Raw genomic sequence first — 16921 nt, 5'->3', positions numbered from 1 at the left:
ATTCAGCAAATTGTATCTTATATCTATACTGTTTTATTATTTTGTTACTTTTCGTATAATTATCCCCATTTTCGTATAAAACTACTTTGCAACGTTATTTTATTTCATAAATGTCTCTGTTATATAAATATCTATTACGCAATATTTCTGTACGTATTTTTCAAGGCACGTAACGTTTTATAATAAAAGGTTGTTTTAGAACTTGCAGGTTTTTGGCATTTAAACTACAAATAATCAAACTTTAGTATCTATGGTAAGAGAAGATAAATGATTTGATGAAAAGTATTCAAAGATCGAACTCTCATTCTTAGCCAGTGACTACTAAATGGTACCTACAGCAGAATAATCGATTCATGTCAGTTCCTACAACTCTGTATAAGTTTAATAACCTCATCTGGTAAATACGAATGGTAGTGTATAGTTACGGTTGTATAGACAAGCATAGACAAATAAGCACTCAGCTATTTTAAACACTTCAATTGTCGTCTCGGCTACTGTCTAGACTCTAGTAGACAGTAGCAAAGGTTGCATAACATTTAATAACGAAATCGATGGTCTAGCATCTATCAACTTTTTCCAACAACTTCCTCTTGTTTATCGTACTTCGGTAACTCTAGCCAAACTACGCTAAAAATTCCTATCGTTTCATAAAAACTCCTCGATTTTCTTTTTTTTTTCTTTCTTTCTTTTTTTAATATCTCGAAGATTCCGTTTAAAGCGTCTCTACGTCTAAATTGCCATCTCGAACAGAGGCCACATCGTTCTTTAATTATCGTAACCCCGTAAATTGGCCGAATAAATAGACGTTCGCTTTTAATACGCGGAAGAAACGCATGCAGCGACTAAAATTAACCTACGGGCAGTTTGCCACTGATATAAATTTTCCGTTGGTCCTTTAACATCGATGCACTCGATGTACGTAGAAATATCACCATCGTTGTCATGCTAATCCCTTGCATTAATGTAGCGCGCCGTACGCAACCAGTCGTTCACAGAATATTTCTATCTGCTGTGTAGCCCGTAGATACCCACAACGAGTACAAAGCTGTTTTAGAAATTTCGTTGCTTCTTTTTCCTCGCCTCTCGGATCAGCTACATGTGTATGATGTATATACATATGCAGCACACGACAACTCGGCATTAACTCGATCTTGAAATATTAAATCGTTGTCATTCAGAAAATCCGATATTGAAATTGAGTGCACCGACACGTAGTAAATGCACGTATTATCATAAAGCTAAGCATGAAAAGATTGGCGACACGACACGAAGAGCTTTCTCTTAGTCGACCTAAACCCGACTTTGGCCGGCGACAAAGGCGACGAAACTGGAAGAGAATAAACTAACGACGTCGCGTCGCCTGCTCGTTCATCTGCTTCTCATAGCACTTAAATCACGATGTAAGAAGATTACAATCAGCGTACATGACTACTTTGACCAGGGCGCAGTCGAAAACTCGACACAATAGCCCGTACTACGAGGAATAGGTTACCGATCAATGGCAGCCTTTACAAAAACAACGCGATTATATGAGATTGACCACACCCAAATCTCGAAATATAAGTAACAGAATAGAGCTTTGCCTCCTGTTCCTGATAAAACTTAATTGAAAGGCATACGTTATGTCTCGCGATATCTTAAATATTTATCATACTTCAGTTTGCGTGTTCGTGTACGTAATAGCCAAGTACGAGTAAGCGATGAAAATTATGAGATCGTTCTTAATTAATAAATCGATTAAATATAAGTAGGCAGACGAATAAAACTTTCAACGATTATCGTGTCTGAACATCGTGTTTCAATCGTAAAAATGTATTTTAGTATGTTTTACACAACATAGGTATACGTATACATATATATATATAGTTATAAGAAACAATTACGATATTCTTTAATCGCTATTGTGTCAATGATAAAATGAATATTACCTCCTGAAAGGACGTACCCAAATATTCAAGAACCGTTATGAGACACTGCGTGAAAGGAACATCGGAATAAAAAATAAAAGATGCTTTAACGTACTGGGTGTCCCGATATTTGACGATATTTTTAAAAGAAAATTGTAAATATAAATACGGAATCGTATTCTAAGAAATTTCTATCTTATTAAAACTCCTAAAGCTATCCAGATTTTTCATACCCTTCGTAAAAAGCATATAAAAAATATCAATTTTCTATTCTATATTTCGACAGTTTCTAATCTTGAAAATTCTCCAAAATCGGGAAGTTTACCTAACTCGATTGATCTCGCAACTCTTACTTAAATCAGAAACTTTAACCTTGGTATCTAATAAATTCGTATATAGAGGGAAGTTAAAGATTATAGAATTCAGATCATACACTCTCGCCATACGATAAATCGCTTTTAAATCGTTAAAAAAAAAAAAATTTTTCTAATTTATAGATGTACCAAAAATCGTCTTGAAAAACATTTAATACGTTGTATCCCATGAGCGCTTACTGTGCTAACGAATGTGAACTCATCTTCCAATCAAGTATCATAAATTTTTATTGTATCGTACAATACGTAAACTGTCGCAGATAATAAGCATGAAATTTGTTGATTGCGTTGACATCGCGATGCAAAACATAAATTCTAGTCTATACTTATTACACGCTATTCCATAGTATACTTGAGGAGGATAAATACAAAGTCTATTGTTCCGTGACTTATGCCACCTAGCAGTCTTGTATTGCGCATTATATCATCGCACTGTTTGCTCTATCACTATTACAATGAAAATGGCTCGCTGTAAATCGCGTTGGCGCTGGGCAATAAGATATAGTTCATCGTAGAGACGTCCAGGTAACTCGTAAAGAAAACACCTATCTAACTGCACCAACTAGACTGTCTCTTTGTCTTTAACGTCTGTAAAATACGATAATTCGTGTTTGTATAACAGACGGTAATAAATTATTCAAGAGTACCTAACAGATATGTCAATAAATATTGGATGATTTAAAAATATTTAATTAACAAACGTGAGAATAAGAAACAGGAAATTTTCATGACAGCTATTAAAATGTAAAATTACATCACGTATGGAATTTTCACTGTTTTTCGTTATTTTCAATTACACAATCGTAGTAAACTTTTCGTTAATATGCGTGTAATACACGTGTAATATGCGAAAAAATGTTGGAAAACCAATTGCCTAGAAAAATATCGTAGATACATAGATCGCACAATGGATCAGTGCCTAATTATTCTACGCTATCTTCGATGAAAATTTACAATCCAGAAAGTTTTACTTGAAATTAAAATAAAAAACCAAAGTCTTGAAACGATGTATGAAAAACAAGATTCATCGATCAGTTTCAACAAATATACGTATCTGGAAAGAAGAAGACGGTGCTCCCGTTCAGCCCCGGAACGTAACGAATCTTCGCTTTCGATGCACGTATTCGCTCGGGACCAAAAATCGACCACACTTTCTCCATTTTTCTCGTCCGATCGGTTCGAATCGGCTCACCATCGAGAGCGTAACTTTTCAAATTATTCTAACCAGGCGCAAGGAGATCGTTAATCGGGATGAGTCAACGATGATCCTCTCACGGGAATGATGCCTTTGGCTGGTTTCCATCGAGGCGGACTCGGACGAGTTCGTTCATGGTCCGCCGAAGCCGATATCTTCTCCACGGGAGGGACACAAACGTAATCGCGTATATTCGCCAACAGGACATGAAGCGCACGAGGGGGAGAGGCCGGGACCGCGAAATGTTCAGTCACCGGTCGACTTGGCCGCGCGTAAGGCGCTCGCCGTAGCAAAATGTCGCAGGCAATATTCGTGAAAGTCATTTACATCGTTGCTCCTTACCGAGTCGGGTACTCGGTGACGTCAACTTCGATTACAGCCAAATTCAATGGCAAGGTCTTTGGCCTCGCCACCTCTTGGTATTGAATTAAGGTCAAAGACAGCGAGAAGAGTCTGCCGATACATGCTGTCAGCCTTGGCTACTGAATCTCACGAAGATGCAGGTAAAGCGTACGTACATATCGTACATACGTATGGCAAAATTGCAGAGAGTCGCAGAAAAATGGGCCATCGTTGGCTACTTTTCACCTTCATTGGTCCCTTTTTCTATACGGTGCGATATAATGGATAAACAGAAGATTCGCCTGTCGAGTATTCTACCCTCTTTAATTATAATCTATCATTTCGAAATTGAAGACAATTTCTTATCGAACAAGTTTTTATTACGCTTTGTATAGCAACGCGTATAGTAACATATTCGTAAGACGATTCTACGAATATTCAGGTATTTTCGCGAGTAACTTGCCAAAGTAAGGATAACCGGATAACCTAAATACCCCTGGAATTCACACGCGGTGAAATAATTGCGGCCGGTTTCGCACACGAGCACGAAGAAGAACTTTATTACAGAGACAATTGAAAGCTATTTACGACGCAGCGTGATTTAAGAAGAGCAAACGAACAAGCTGAAAGGGATTCCCCGTGCGGTAACAACAATTCATGGTTTAACTTTGTGTGTTGTTGCACGCGGAAAGAATTTGCTTATCTAATATCTCTCGGTTGCTCCACGACAAAGGACAAAAATACCTCTCTCATTTCGTACAATGCATCGTCGCTGTGACCGAAGAATAATGCACACGAATGAAGATAAAAGGGAAAATAGAAGAACGAGAAGCAGTTAAAATAAAAAGGATAAGAGGAACGAATGAAACGTACCGCGGGATAATTCTGGAGGTCGGAGTTAAAAGCGTGGGCGAGGATCAAGATAAATCATTTACATGCGCTTTTATACTGTGCCGCGTGTTTACACGCCTACGGGACCTGTGTATTAACGACACTTTAACGAAGGTACGCGGAAAACCGCGAGATAACGAATCGAAATTTTTCTTAAAGAGTCACGCTCTAACGAATAAGACATGTAACGCAGCTACTTTTAGCTACTTTTTATTCTCTTCGATCGACAGGTTTGTTAGGGAAGTTTGCACGATCAAAATTCCCATAAACCTTGTTCAGATTCATCTACCTGAATTCACGCAATCTAAAGCTACTTTACTAATCCGTTGTTTCTACCGATGACTCAAAATATTCTTTCGCGTTTCTAAGTCTGTTCTCATTAGTCGAGTCTCTTGATTTCGAAATTCCTTGTATTCGGATACAACCATAATAGGATAAGATACGACTATTTGAATCACAAGTCTGTATAATATAAAATATAGAATATAGTCTTCTTCTCGCGAATAAGCTGTTAAGCTGTTCGCAGAGCGAAGATTTAACCGAAATAAATGACTGACCCTGCGTGAGTAAAATTCCAATTATAGGAATATCTTTATTTCCTGGACGATATGTGTTATACATACGCATAAAGATACATTTAAAGATCCTGAAACTTTTCAAAATCTTAATCCGTGGATTTCGAAACCGAGAACCGGCTACTTGAAAGTATAACATTCGACGCGACGCGACGATCGGTTTGCATCGAGAAGAAATCATAAGTATGTAAATAAAATCGATTGTAAAAGGAATAGATCGGTCGAAATTCCGATACTCCTTCGCAATACCACTAAAATGGTTCCAATGTATAGATATAATAACGCTCGATGGCCGTGCTCGAACGTTAAATTATACAGACAATAAAGTTTAAGTATACGGTTCGTGGACTGCTCAACACCTTAGCTGACGATACAGCTTCAAGGATCGAATTTATTCCCCGTTGCTTCTATAATTATTTACGATTAAATGAATTACATAGTATATTATTATACGTCGTTTCGATATCAAAACGCCTTTGTTCGTTTTCCGGATTATTGTATTTTTCGAGATCCGAGTCCTCGCTTTAGTCAATTCGCTAAGGGTGCAATCGAGATAATCGATGTATACCTCCCACAAGATTGCCGCGTGCTCAAGGAGACGCATCGTGTAAAGGGTGCTGAATATAAATTGATTTGTCCGAAGAAAAGAATTCTTCAAAGTTGTTCACATTACGATAGTACGAGTATACATCTCCCTCTCTTTATATTTTTGTCCACGCTCTTTAAAACGTAACTTCGTGCTTTAACGCGATAATTACCGCGATTCTTATCAATAATTTTAATATAAAACTACCCTGCTCTATATGAACAAATCAACTAAATCTTCGTAGCCGGATCAATCGCCAAAAGGTACCGAACAGCGGATGAAAGAAATTTGAGTCCTTTTTAAATTGAAAAAAAAATTAAAAAGAAGTTATCCCGTTGTAAACAGTGTACAAATACTTTCTATACCGACTGTATGTTTGCTGGTGAATATATGTACTTCTTTATATGACAGGCTATCGTACTGTACTATACGTACTGTCGAATCATTTTTTAATCCCATTAATAATACGTACTTCATCCAGAAACTTTCTACCTGTTATGGATATCGCATTATTTTAAACAATTCGATATAATGTATGTATGTGTACGTATATTTCATTCATCAAAAGTTACAAATTAAAGTAAAAATTCAAATACGTAGTTTCGATGTTACAACTGTTCCTACGACCGTCTGACAATTGTACACTTTCAAGCTCCCGACGACTTATATCTCATCAGTGACGAGGGTGAAATTAATTTGGCATCTCAAACGATTTATAACGTCGAGACATTTATCATCCGGACCAATGGAACGCATCGAATCGTCGTCAGTGTGAAATTATTCGAATAACCTGACTACGCAGCAACCCTGATTCCTGATTCACCTTAGGGCGTGGACGTTGAACGAGGGTTGAATGCGAGGAAATGAACCTTGAAATATAGTTTGACGTAATAGATATTCCAGCGCAAGGAAGTTGTACATTAAACGCGGTAAAAGTAATGAAGAATTACTTTGAAACGGGCGTGCCTAGAACTGGTTTCCAATCTGATCGAGAGTAATGTTGCGTCCGCGAGTGCCGTTTTATGAATGAAAGTCCAAGTTAGTCTACCGTTAGTAACTGTCCTCGCATTTCGAACGTTCGAAAAATTGGAACGTTAGCCAGCCATGTTGAAACAGCTTGTTAATAAAGGACCACAGGTATGATCAGAAATTATTAGAAAGCATATTCTTTCATCTGTAAAACGATAACGATTCCTTCGATTTTACGTATAGTACCGTACTTTGAAAAATATGAATTTTACACGCGTTACGTCCTTTTCGTTTAATTTCCATGATCAAATTGCTCCATTAAAGCAATTTTGTGAGAAACTTTAATCTTGCGGTCTTATTTTTTGCTCTACAGCTATTTATGTTGAAGTATAAAATGTTTGAATATTATTTAGATAGAATTGTCTTATTTGAAAAAATGACATTTCACGTTCGTCAACCCAATACTATAATATTATCATCATCATTATCATAAAGGATACCACGTAGATACATATCCGAATCTCTCTATTTTTTTTCTTTTATCTGACAAATAATTCACAATTGTAAAATGATAATTTGACATATTATTACATCGCATATTTTTTCAAACTAAGTTTTTGACTTTTTGATTTACTCAAACACTTTGCTACCACTTTTTAAATAATTTATGCCCGCTACAATATTAGGTTTACGTTGAAATAGACCCCGTCTTTCCACTTGTAGCAATGATAAATTTAGATATGTCTTTAGCAACTTTCATATCGTGTTTTTGAAATTTAAATTTCTGTAAGACAATCTTGCGAACATCCTGATTATTTATGACAGTCAATAACGAGGTTTTAACGCTTTTATTAAATCCCTCTTTAATATTCAACATGTAATTTGCAGCAACTTTATTTTTTAATACGATTGATAATTAACAATATGGCTTGATTTAACGAATCGTATTGAACCACCAAATTCAAATTTCTGATAATTCACATGCACCAACCTAATGCAAATCTTTGCAATATATTATGTACATATATAATATTAACGTAAAAAATATTTGACAAAATACATAATAAAATCACAGTTTTAGAATGGTTAATTTTAATCGATAGTCATATTAACAAACTATAACTAGCGGATAACTGGGAACTTCCATTTTACTGAAAACAAAACTTTTAAAAATAGTTTTTCAAAGTTTTCATCGCATTCCAGCTTTGATGCGTATCGAATCATTTCGAACATGTGCTAACACGTAAAGAATATATTATTCGATAATGTATGAAACATCAGGTTACTAAGAGCATAAGATACGGACGTTCGTACTCGTGCTTATAATTGCCTACGTGTCTTCTTCGTTTTGCCCTATTCCTTTCCTTTCTTCGAAAAGAAACAAATATGCGGTAAATGTAAATGTAAATGTATAGATGTAACAAGGTATCCTATGCGTGGACAGACAATATTAGAACCACCTTTCTTCCACGCAATTATGATCACTCTGCCCAGTTTTAGCATGCACGCTTGGCAACTTGACAAATGTACGAACATAATACATAATAAAGAGGTCAGTGACATTCATATAGGTACCATTGGTCGTAAAGTTTTCGCGTTTTGTACGACAGAGGTGCGCATTCCTTCGCGCCTAGTAATGGTCAAATAAAAATACGCGTGTTTCAGACACGCCATTATGGTACCTGGAAACGACGCGACGTTAGAAGAACTCTCACTTCCAACCCGGTTTTGTAGGACAAATATAATTGATCGAGTTGTGTAACGGGTGTGAGACTGAGCTCAAAATGACTCCGAAGCACGAACATTTGTTATGATAAGATGCTGTGTTCTGCCTTTAGCTTCAGGCATCATTTTATATCCGTTGTTTACAGTTATACAATGTATTCAGTGAGTATGTAATACTATTCATAGCGAACAATAAATCAGCCAGTTCATATGGAGTCTCTGATTGAATATCATAGGTACGAATTACAGGCCGGTGGTTAACGAATGTTTGTCTGGTATCAGCTTTAGATACTGAAATACCTCTGGTAAAAGGTTTCAATATATTTGTGTTAAAATTGTAATGATAATAACTATGTGTATACTTCAAACTATTGTATAAATATTTATCATATAAATATTAATAATTTTATTTTTATCGATCATTTTTATTCCGTTTATTTAAAAAACTTAATATTCTCCTTTTAAAGACATTTAGAAGGAAAACTTAACAAATTAGAGAAAATAGAAATATTATTCTATTTAGAGATATATCGTATTATTCTTTCTAGAGATATTACATTTTCTACTAACAATGTCTAATAACATTTGTATTGCTAATATTTCCTAATTATTACTTTCAGCAGTATATTGATATTTTAATGTCAGGAAAAGTACTTTCTTTCTTTTTAATTTATTTCGAAAACAATTAAATTTCTACTCGACCGTTCTAATTAAAGTTAATTTATGTAGTGTCGAAAATACGCTACGAAAGAGAGGAAAAGTGAGTGATTATTCTTTCTTCGGACTGCTGTAATAGAGCACATAGTATTGTAGATTGCAAGATAGTAACTAATTAATTCTTACATTGCAATTATCGATCGCATTTATATGCAGCACATGAAACATTTCATCTATTTTTGTATCGATAGTTACTCAATAGGGTTACATAAGTGGTTTAATTAACTGTAATTTGTTTAATTAATTAAAATGGGATAGAACATTCGTCTAGTACAATTATGATAAATTGACGATCCCGCTTCGCGAAATACAGATACCTATTGCATATATATATATGATTGCGAACCGTGCAATCATATTGAAGTGCATTAAACATAAGACTATTTGTCGTAACTATAAGACGGAAAGGTTAAAGAAATCAATACATTATAAAGATTATGGTAATCGCATTAAATCCTTTCAGATTGTAATACTCGTACAAAAAATAAGAATTAGTCAAATAGAAATGACGAAGCACTCGTGTATATATAAAGCATAATCTATTTTCAATTTTACACCTTCATCTTTCTATTTTTAGTTTCAATAATTTTCCGAGTTGGGAAAGGCGTTAAAAGAATTGTATTACAGAAACCGTACAAGGAAATGAATAATTGTTGAAACAGATATGTAAATATCAACTATAGTTTATACTGTTGTGTAATTTAATTAGAATTTTTCACCGAAAAGAACGATGACAACGAAACAAATAAAATGTACTTTCCAATGGCTATAGAGACAAATTGAACGACGATTCCGTTATAAACTTTACGTTCACGCGTAACCAAGAACTAATTGCAAGTTCCAATTTACGAATCGAACAATCAGTTTTAAAGCTATAGATATTCTAATCAAATTCCAATGTATTAAGAATATTTAATCTGTGCTTAAAGGTTTATCGACAAATTGCTAGCTTAATCAGGTAGAAATTTCAATACCTCGATAAAGTTTAGAGAAACTGTGTCAAACGGTACGTCAGATACGTGTTAATAAGAACGATAAACGAAGAAGCATCGTTCGTGCAAGTTCTTTATTATCATTGAGACAACAAAATGCACGAAATAAGATAACGGAGCTGATACAATGATCGACTACTATCACTATCGATATATCGAGCTTTCGACGTTATTTTCCCGCCATGAAGCGTTCAGTTCAAACGCGTGCTTCTTCCTTTTTCCCGCTAGATTTTCTTCGCTTGTCCGACGCGTATTGTCTTCAGGAACGACGATGAATGAGTTGCATCGGAACGATTCCCGCCAACAAAAAATTACATGGTACATTTGCTTGCCTAACTCGACACAGCTCGCAAACTCGCAGTCAATAGTAATTCCTTACTTTTACATTTACAATACGTTAGCACGCGTCTACTAATAAGCGAGCTTCGAAGCACATAGCAGACTGAACGCGAATCTGCCACTTCGATTTTGTAGTTAGAATACGCCATTCGTACGATACTTCTAACGTTCATTCGATTGAGAAATTATCAAACGCGCGCAGACAAAATTAATTCGGTTCTAGCAAATAACGTAGCTGTTGAATGTATGTATCGTAAAATAATTTTAGTATTTTTTATTCAGAATGTCTACGTATATATACACAATTTGCAATAAAATTTCTACAAATAGTTCGTATCATTGTCTTCGAACTATTTGTTAGAGCGAAAACCAAAGTAAATTAATTTCTGTAACTGGTAGCTATTTTGTTTGATTGTCACAATTGCGACGATAATTGAAAATTACCGTAATTTCATTAGTTAAAGTAATTAGAAAAACTTTGTTCGTCATGGCTCCTTCGTACTTATCTACATCTACTTACGCTCTACTAAAGCAGCGTAAGTACTTTATTTGAACTGTCTCGTCTGTGTTTGTGTAGTAAAGTACGATACATCGAAAGAGCAACCACAAATGATAAATGAGTGGGTAGCAACATTTTGAAACGTAGAATATTACTTCTCGTATAGAGTGCGAGTTTCATCATTCAAAAGGTAATTTTCGACTTTATTATCCCCTTAAAATAACTTTCGCTTTTAAAATAAGTACTTTGAAAAATGTAGTAGTTTACCAAAACAACATTACCATCGTTTTTTTTTTTTTACGAGTTTATGCTACGTTATAAGCAATAAAATCATTAATCGTAACGTAAAAGTAATTGTACTGATGACACTTAACGATGTAGCAAATATATAAAGCTGTTTGCGTTCTAGTTTAATGTTAGACAGTAATACCGTTGTAAATTATGTTGTTAAAAAGCGATTAACGAAGGCACTGTAGACATAAGACAATTTATGCATAACTGTGAAACAGACCTTTCATGCAAAGAATTTTGTACTTGTGTGATTTAGGGGACGAATATTTCAGAGATAATGAATATGCTTTTAACTGATAAAATACAATAATGGCCAAAACCTAATATAGTATTTACCACTAATGGATCTATACTAAATGGATCTGTTAAGCAAATATATTATAATAATTGCGCCGTTATCGCATTTTTAATATTCAATAACATATGTATCACGACTAAAGCTTAAACATTATCTTTACGCTTATATTACTTAAAATTCCAATTCTTATCAGTCAATGATACTCCATATGTAACATATGTATATGTACAGTTCTGGAAATTACGCAATTTCAACGCAGCGACTTCCAATTATATCTACGGTATATCAGGTAAAAAAAGTATGCAAGTTAGTCGACCTGCTCCTCGTTGCACACGGTATGCAACGTAAAACAATGAAGTCATTATTCATTGCGAACTTTACGCCGAAACAATTGACTTTCACAAGGAAGCGACCGTGGTTCTACGAAAACGTGCTTGCAAGTTCATTATACCTTTCGATCTAGGGGTTGATCCGTAGCTTGAAAAAAAAATTGGCAGTCCATTTGTGCGGTTAACGCATGTATTCTTACGCGGGGTAATTAGTTACTAATTAATAGCGACCGCGCCAAGGAATAATGGCCCCTTCCCACGGCGATTGCGATCAAAGATTCCTGAGAGATGATCATGGTCATTAAATCTTAAATCGGCTATGTGTAAGTGAACCTCGCCGTGGAGTGTTTTGTTTAGAAGCAAATTGAGGTGGGAATCGTATGATTATTATGCATTGTACGAGTTTAGCTGCACGGTCATTAACATTAATAAATGCGTCTTGTGCCAGCAGCGGAGCTGCCATGATACACTTTCATGCATTCTTTTTCGTTAAGCCTTAAAGTCTTAAGGACGCAGCGCTGCCGCCGCGCCATTTAAAAAAAGGGGGAAACAGTTAGCTCGCTCTCCACTCTCTAGACATTGTTTAAATTGTTTTCCAACCGTTGCGTTGGTCTTTCGTTATCCGCTTCTACATACATATCACAGTTTACAATGTCGCTCTATGCGATACTATCTCGTTCCGAGTATTTTATATTTCATATCTATCGTTAAGGCTTTAACTTATTAAGACCGACTTTTACAGTTTCCATATATCGCATTTTTATATTTAAAAAACAAACGAACACTGAATAGAATATCGCTTTGTCTCAACACCAGATATATGTACGTATATCTATGTATTGCATCTATATACCTATCACGATGAAAATAGCTACTGTAGACAAATAGAATATATTATTTCATTGAAGAAGTCAAAGTTTTGATCGATTTGTTTCATTAACTCTTTCCAGCAGAATAACAGTATTATTCCCGTATGCTAAACTATGCAAAAATATGTAAATTCTGTAGGAAGTATTTTTGTGAAATAATATGTTAATTAAAACAGAGATATTTTGGGTGGTATTTAGATGAAACACTCACCTTCTATGATATACAACTTATTTATTATATAACTTGGCATATTATAACGATGACGATTCTAAAATAACAAAAGAGTTTTACGATATTTGTAACGTGTATACTTAATTGTATCGACTATAATATTTTCATTTGATTTTACGTTTCGATATATTTTTTATGTATTTAAAAAGACTGCGTGCGAGATATAACCAACATTGTACTATTTATAGGATTTACACCGTTCAACGTTTTATAAAATACGTTCGTTATAGTTCATTTTTGTAATTATTTTCAAATTCTAGCTAGTAATTTTCTACTTTTAAATATTTACCTGTAAACATCCGTTAGCGCAACGCAAACCTTTTTTCGCGATAATTTTTTTTCTTTACGACTTAAATATTTATCGCGCAATTTCGACAGATTTTTCTATGATTGTCGCGATCTACTCAATGCGTAGATATTTAAATCAATTCCAGTCGAACGTAACGGCCGAGACAGATCACACGGAGGGCAGAAATGTAGCGGCATAAAGTACTTATTTCATAAAGCGCCATATTGCGTAGTAGACTTTGTATATGTATATTCGTCTTGCAATCGCGTTACTTTTTTGTTGCTTTCCTGTATTGAACGAAACGCTAAAAAGTATGCCAAGGCGAAATAAATAAACAACTATAATATACCGAGTATTGACATTCTTGTAATTATAAATAAAATTTATCTACTACAAAGCAAACTATGTATTTAGATACGAGTACGATAACAAATATTCCAGAAAGTTCGCTTTTCTTTCATTTCAAGTTAAAATTTCATATTTTTGTAAATATACGAGTATTTCGTAGATCGTACAAGTTTGAAAATACGTATTTTTGAAAACGTTCGATCGATCTGATTTATTTTCTAGTCCGATCGCGATATAGAAGAGAGATCGTAGATATAAAAGTATTAATATCTACGAGAGAGAGATTAGAAGAAACGATAGGGTATACAAACAGCAATAGTTTCGTCGCTTACCAATTTTCTATAGAACGTACAACTTGCCATTAATCCAACAAATTGCATTGAAAAGGAAGCGTAATGCCCTCCCTATATCGGCCAATATCACAAGATTTTCTATGAAAACCGCACCAGTGTGTCGAGAAATCTCGTCGTTCTAGTCATAGCAGAATGGAAACGGTAAATTTTACGATCCACCTATCACAAGTCAAGTAATAGATGTCACACACGTGGTGTCGCAGTTTCACGATTTCACAAACACTTAGCGCCGCTCTCGCTTTCACTAAACGATTCTCCGGCCTTTCCTATTCGAGGAACTCGTACTCTCTGGTCGAACTTAATCATAAACTTCACACAAAATCTGTTCCTCAATGTCAACGATCCGACACGTGGTATTTATCGAGTTCACAAAAAGAGCGTCACCCGTTGAGCGCTCGTTCATTCTATTTCTCCGTTACGTAACATCGGAATTCTTGTTGCGGACTGCGGACCAAGTTCTTTTTCTCTGTACACGTCAACTTACACGATCTCTACGCGAGCACGGCGAGAAAAACAAAAAGTCTGTCTCGAGCGGTTCACCTAATTTCTGCTGTCCGCGTCCGGTGTCGATATTCGACCTTCGGCAGATCCAGTGCAACAGCCTTCCTCAGTGACGTCTAACAGTGTCACATTTACACGCAATGGCAAGAAGCGAATCGTTAGAAACACACTGTACGTTTTATCCACGATCGAACGTTGTTTGTGGCACGAGTAGGAGAAAACACGTGGCCGATTGGTAGCATACGCGCGCGACCGAGCGCCAGCAACGTTAGTAGTCGAACGTCGGAAGCGGACTAAACGATACAAGGAACGGAATCGATTGCCGATCCATCGCCGCGGAAGCCAGTTGCCGCGGTTCCAAGCTGCCAACACGAGAAGCAAATCGGTACGGAAATCGACGAATCACGATTCTTTTGCGGTATCTTTGCCGGCATCGAATCGTACATCGGAACACGGGATGTGGCTGAGTTACTGCGGTACATCCCGTGGCTGAGCAGTGAGCACGTATCCAGCGTGATACGAACAAATCGTACGTGACTATCGAGGGATCGCGCGGATATAATCGCGCGAGCCAAGGTAATTACGTATGCGTTCGATGCAGCAAAGAGAGAGTTAGGGGCGAGCTGACGTGTTCGATCGACCGATCCAAAGATCCGGGAAAATTCCTGGATCGGGCCGCGCGATCCGCTGCATCGAGGTGCCACCAGCTGCGTCAGTTTCATACACGCGAAACGGACGAGGTAAAGAGGAAGGAAGAAAAAGAGACAGAGAGTGAAAGAAAGACGAGACCAGTCGGGACAAAATGCGCGCGAATACGTGGTTGATCGAAGGACCGAAAGACCGAAGGACCGAAGCAATTGCGTCAGATGGAGCGTGAGAAATTGCGTAAAAAGTCCGCGCACGACTATATCGATGCCAGGTGACGTGTGATTAGAATAAGGTCTTATCAGCGTGAGCGTGCACGAGGTACTGAGTACTGAACCACGGCACGAGGTGTGTATCCAGTGCCGGGCCCCTCTTTACCGTACCGAAGAGTGGAGGGACAGACAGGTGCTCCAGCTTCTGTCTGTCTGCCTGTCTGCCCGCCTGTCCGCCCGCCCGACGCGACGCGTTTGCTCCACCGTTTAGGCCCCGTTCACACTCCCCGCATTATCTTATGCGCTACCGAATGCGTTTTTTGAATGATGCGTTTGAACATCGAATTAGTAGCGCAGTGTAGGCCAGCACTCGCGCGTCTCGCGATAAATCCGCGCGGACTCGCGGAATATTCTTGGAAATTGGGACTCCGTTTGACTTGTAGTCAGATATATTATTTTTCAATCTTATCTCGTAGCCCTATAAATTTTTAATAAACTGGAATAGATCAGAGTGGAAATTGCAAAGCTTCAAAACGTATTTGTTAAAATGTTCAGCAGCGTACAAATTTTTAAAGAACGCCACATCTTATTCAGCTTTATCTTGATTGATTAAAGCTCTGTTCACACGTTTACGATCTCTTCAACATCTGACGCAATATTAAACACCTATATCTCAACGGTTCTTTCGAACGTTAAACTAGTTTCGTGATGTGACCTGTGATGTGTATGTGTACGTATATGTGCGTCGTTGAACATCAAAATGGTCTATCGGAAGATTTTTATTATTGGAACTTCGTCTGTTGAACGTCACGTTAAACCGTCAATTTGCTTAGATTTTTGTACAAACGCTAGTAGAATATAGAGAAATAGCAGTATGTACTGCAATGTTCGTTCTCTGTTCGTATTAGTAGTTGAACAAGATTTTGTAATTTGATTTCGTGCATTTGTACCATATCTCTTATTCCAGGAATAAAATTTTATGAAATTTTGGAAAATCTTAATCCCGCCTTCCACAGCTGTACTCTACTACTTTTATCACAAGTGTATATAATTGTTTCCATAAGATTTGTATGCCCAAAATAAATACTTTTTATTCTGAGATTTCAGTTATTTTACGTAAACCACGTTTCTCGTGTAATCCTAAATTTTACCACTACTATCATACCCAAACTAATTAAATCTTTTATAATTATATCTTATATACGCTGTTACATATATTCTATGTTACTTGATATTGTGCTCTAAATTTCATTTTTGTAAGCTTAATATCATCCACTATATTAGCGACGTATTCAATTTTACTACCAATTACGCCCATAACATCAATTCCAATTTCAATTTCCGTACTAATTTTATTACATTTTTGCTTACATAAAATAACGAAACTAACATTTTTTTGACATGTCCTCATCGGGACGATAAAATATTTATTTATTAATACTA

General features: G+C 36.3%; 1 protein-coding gene across 2 annotated transcripts in view; it reads right to left on the bottom strand.

Annotated features, from left to right (window-relative positions):
• LOC126871051 (uncharacterized) overlaps positions 1–16595 on the bottom strand; it is a 223547-nt gene extending 206952 nt beyond the window's left edge. For both annotated transcript variants that reach the window (XM_050629412.1, XM_050629413.1), the window contains exon 1: positions 14100–16595. The gene's annotated coding sequence lies outside the window, so the exon portion shown is untranslated. The remainder of the gene's footprint in view (positions 1–14099) is intronic.
• Positions 16596–16921: the final 326 nt, after the last annotated feature.

The sequence above is a fragment of the Bombus huntii genome, chromosome 11 (genome assembly GCF_024542735.1).
Source record: "Bombus huntii isolate Logan2020A chromosome 11, iyBomHunt1.1, whole genome shotgun sequence".
In the NCBI taxonomy this organism is placed as follows: Eukaryota; Metazoa; Arthropoda; class Insecta; order Hymenoptera; family Apidae; genus Bombus; species Bombus huntii.
The sequence above is the reverse complement of the archived record's forward strand: the minus strand, read 5'-3'. Positions and strand labels throughout refer to the sequence as shown.